Source organism: Osmia lignaria, unplaced genomic scaffold (assembly GCF_051020975.1).
Source record: "Osmia lignaria lignaria isolate PbOS001 unplaced genomic scaffold, iyOsmLign1 scaffold0002, whole genome shotgun sequence".
Taxonomy (NCBI): domain Eukaryota; kingdom Metazoa; phylum Arthropoda; class Insecta; order Hymenoptera; family Megachilidae; genus Osmia; species Osmia lignaria.
The window spans coordinates 145,001-150,000 of record NW_027478159.1 but is presented as its reverse complement, the minus strand read 5'-3'; positions in this window follow the sequence as shown (position 1 = coordinate 150,000).

The window sequence follows — 5,000 nt, the reverse complement described above, 5'->3', positions numbered from 1 at the left end:
AATTTTGGTTACAGACAGTTGATGCTCAGTTTGTACAAGTATGCAACATTTATAAGTGCATACAGGTCACCAGCCTTATATTACAAGGCTCACCACATATGGGCCATTCGGTCTTAGACACCGACCCGTGGTAATGCTGTGTGGAGATTAATAATAATCCGCAACGGAAAACCGGAACGAGAATAGTCGAGAAAGTATATTCTCGAGGAGCGGTAGACTGCTTTTCAACCGAAGTCATAAAAGAGCCACACGCTCGACGCTACTCCCGACCGGTCCGAGCGAACCGAAAGTGCCTTCCTATAAATACCGAACGGCCGGCCGCTAGGTCGGCGACGCATGGGCTTACGCCCAGGCGTATGCCTGTGCAAACCGCCGTGAGAGCGTACCATCCCGCCGGCACGGTAAAACTTAGACTGAAAATATCGTCGAACATATCCTTTCATTTTATAACGTTCTATACATGAAAATTAATAAATTAACATGCAGGACATAATAAATTCACATTCTCATGTAAATCATGGGTTTAATTAATATTTTAAAAAATTTTAAAACCGCCCAGAACCGATGAGATGAAAATATTAAAACGATATTTTTGCATTTTCTTACGGTAAAACATTAACAAATAAGCGACTATAGCAATATAAAACTCCATTTGTAATTTAATTAATCAAAATTAATATTTTTTTTTGATTTTTCAGCGATCCAGAACCGATGAGACGAAAACATTAAAACGATATTTTTGCATTTTCTTACGACAAAACATTAACAAATACGAGACTATAACAATATAAAACTACATATGTAATTTAATTAATCAAAATTAATAATTTTTTTTGATTTTTCAGTGATCCAGAACCGATAAGTCGAAAATTTTAACAATCATATTTTTGCATTCTGTACCGTGGATCCATCGTTAAACGCTATTAAACTAACGTCCGTGATGGTATAAATGCAGATTTTCGCTCCGTTTAGCCAAAATAACGAACTTTAGGTGCGCTCCGAAATATTTCAAAGTCCCAGCGGCGTATTGCTTCGCCTCTTAGAACCGATTAGTCGAAAATTTTAACAATCATATTTTTGCATTCTGTACCGTGGATCGATCGTTAAACGCTATTAAACTAGCGTCCGTGATGGTATAAATGCAGATTTTCGCTCCGTTTAGCCAAAATAACGAACTTTAGGTGCGCTCCGAAATATTTCAAAGTCCCAGCGGCGTATTGCTTCGCCTCTTAGAACCGATTAGTCGAAAATTTTAACAATCATATTTTTGCATTCTGTACCGTGGATCCATCGTTAAACGCTATTAAACTAACGTCCGTGATGGTATAAATGCAGATTTTCGCTCCGTTTAGCCAAAATAACGAACTTTAGGTGCGCTCCGAAATATTTCAAAGTCCCAGCGGCGTATTGCTTCGCCTCTTAGAACCGATTAGTCGAAAATTTTAACAATCATATTTTTGCATTCTGTACCGTGGATCGATCGTTAAACGCTATTAAACTAACGTCCGTGATGGTATAAATGCAGATTTTCGCTCCGTTTAGCCAAAATAACGAACTTTAGGTGCGCTCCGAAATATTTCAAAGTCCCAGCGGCGTATTGCTTCGCCTCTTAGAACCGATTAGTCGAAAATTTTAACAATCATATTTTTGCATTCTGTACCGTGGATCCATCGTTAAACGCTATTAAACTAACGTCCGTGATGGTATAAATGCAGATTTTCGCTCCGTTTAGCCAAAATAACGAACTTTAGGTGCGCTCCGAAATATTTCAAAGTCCCAGCGGCGTATTGCTTCGCCTCTTAGAACCGATTAGTCGAAAATTTTAACAATCATATTTTTGCATTCTGTACCGTGGATCGATCGTTAAACGCTATTGAACTAACGTCCGTGATGGTATAAATGCAGATTTTCGCTCCGTTTAGCCAAAATAACGAACTTTAGGTGCGCTCCGAAATATTTCAAAGTCCCAGCGGCGTATTGCTTCGCCTCTTAGAACCGATTAGTCGAAAATTTTAACAATCATATTTTTGCATTCTGTACCGTGGATCCATCGTTAAACGCTATTCAACTAACGTCCGTGATGGTATAAATGCAGATTTTCGCTCCGTTTAGCCAAAATAACGAACTTTAGGTGCGCTCCGAAATATTTCAAAGTCCCAGCGGCGTATTGCTTCGCCTCTTAGAACCGATTAGTCGAAAATTTTAACAATCATATTTTTGCATTCTGTACCGTGGATCCATCGTTAAACGCTATTAAACTAACGTCCGTGATGGTATAAATGCAGATTTTCGCTCCGTTTAGCGAAAATAACGAACTTTAGGTGCGCTCCGAAATATTTCAAAGTCCCAGCGGCGTATTGCTTCGCCTCTTAGAACCGATTAGTCGAAAATTTTAACAATCATATTTTTGCATTCTGTACCGTGGATCGATCGTTAAACGCTATTGAACTAACGTCCGTGATGGTATAAATGCAGATTTTCGCTCCGTTTAGCCAAAATAACGAACTTTAGGTGCGCTCCGAAATATTTCAAAGTCCCAGCGGCGTATTGCTTCGCCTCTTAGAACCGATTAGTCGAAAATTTTAACAATCATATTTTTGCATTCTGTACCGTGGATCCATCGTTAAACGCTATTAAACTAACGTCCGTGATGGTATAAATGCAGATTTTCGCTCCGTTTAGCCAAAATAACGAACTTTAGGTGCGCTCCGAAATATTTCCAAGTCCCAGCGGCGTATTGCTTCGCCTCTTAGAACCGATTAGTCGAAAATTTTAACAATCATATTTTTGCATTCTGTACCGTGGATCCATCGTTAAACGCTATTAAACTAACGTCCGTGATGGTATAAATGCAGATTTTCGCTCCGTTTAGCCAAAATAACGAACTTTAGGTGCGCTCCGAAATATTTCAAAGTCCCAGCGGCGTATTGCTTCGCCTCTTAGAACCGATTAGTCGAAAATTTTAACAATCATATTTTTGCATTCTGTACCGTGGATCGATCGTTAAACGCTATTGAACTAACGTCCGTGATGGTATAAATGCAGATTTTCGCTCCGTTTAGCCAAAATAACGAACTTTAGGTGCGCTCCGAAATATTTCAAAGTCCCAGCGGCGTATTGCTTCGCCTCTTAGAACCGATTAGTCGAAAATTTTAACAATCATATTTTTGCATTCTGTACCGTGGATCCATCGTTAAACGCTATTAAACTAACGTCCGTGATGGTATAAATGCAGATTTTCGCTCCGTTTAGCCAAAATAACGAACTTTAGGTGCGCTCCGAAATATTTCAAAGTCCCAGCGGCGTATTGCTTCGCCTCTTAGAACCGATTAGTCGAAAATTTTAACAATCATATTTTTGCATTCTGTACCGTGGATCCATCGTTAAACGCTATTAAACTAACGTCCGTGATGGTATAAATGCAGATTTTCGCTCCGTTTAGCCAAAATAACGAACTTTAGGTGCGCTCCGAAATATTTCAAAGTCCCAGCGGCGTATTGCTTCGCCTCTTAGAACCGATTAGTCGAAAATTTTAACAATCATATTTTTGCATTCTGTACCGTGGATCGATCGTTAAACGCTATTAAACTAGCGTCCGTGATGGTATAAATGCAGATTTTCGCTCCGTTTAGCCAAAATAACGAACTTTAGGTGCGCTCCGAAATATTTCAAAGTCCCAGCGGCGTATTGCTTCGCCTCTTAGAACCGATTAGTCGAAAATTTTAACAATCATATTTTTGCATTCTGTACCGTGGATCGATCGTTAAACGCTATTGAACTAACGTCCGTGATGGTATAAATGCAGATTTTCGCTCCGTTTAGCCAAAATAACGAACTTTAGGTGCGCTCCGAAATATTTCAAAGTCCCAGCGGCGTATTGCTTCGCCTCTTAGAACCGATTAGTCGAAAATTTTAACAATCATATTTTTGCATTCTGTACCGTGGATCCATCGTTAAACGCTATTCAACTAACGTCCGTGATGGTATAAATGCAGATTTTCGCTCCGTTTAGCCAAAATAACGAACTTTAGGTGCGCTCCGAAATATTTCAAAGTCCCAGCGGCGTATTGCTTCGCCTCTTAGAACCGATTAGTCGAAAATTTTAACAATCATATTTTTGCATTCTGTACCGTGGATCCATCGTTAAACGCTATTAAACTAACGTCCGTGATGGTATAAATGCAGATTTTCGCTCCGTTTAGCCAAAATAACGAACTTTAGGTGCGCTCCGAAATATTTCAAAGTCCCAGCGGCGTATTGCTTCGCCTCTTAGAACCGATTAGTCGAAAATTTTAACAATCATATTTTTGCATTCTGTACCGTGGATCCATCGTTAAACGCTATTAAACTAACGTCCGTGATGGTATAAATGCAGATTTTCGCTCCGTTTAGCCAAAATAACGAACTTTAGGTGCGCTCCGAAATATTTCAAAGTCCCAGCGGCGTATTGCTTCGCCTCTTAGAACCGATTAGTCGAAAATTTTAACAATCATATTTTTGCATTCTGTACCGTGGATCGATCGTTAAACGCTATTGAACTAACGTCCGTGATGGTATAAATGCAGATTTTCGCTCCGTTTAGCCAAAATAACGAACTTTAGGTGCGCTCCGAAATATTTCAAAGTCCCAGCGGCGTATTGCTTCGCCTCTTAGAACCGATTAGTCGAAAATTTTAACAATCATATTTTTGCATTCTGTACCGTGGATCCATCGTTAAACGCTATTAAACTAACGTCCGTGATGGTATAAATGCAGATTTTCGCTCCGTTTAGCCAAAATAACGAACTTTAGGTGCGCTCCGAAATATTTCAAAGTCCCAGCGGCGTATTGCTTCGCCTCTTAGAACCGATTAGTCGAAAATTTTAACAATCATATTTTTGCATTCTGTACCGTGGATCCATCGTTAAACGCTATTAAACTAACGTCCGTGATGGTATAAATGCAGATTTTCGCTCCGTTTAGCCAAAATAACGAACTTTAGGTGCGCTCCGAAATATTTC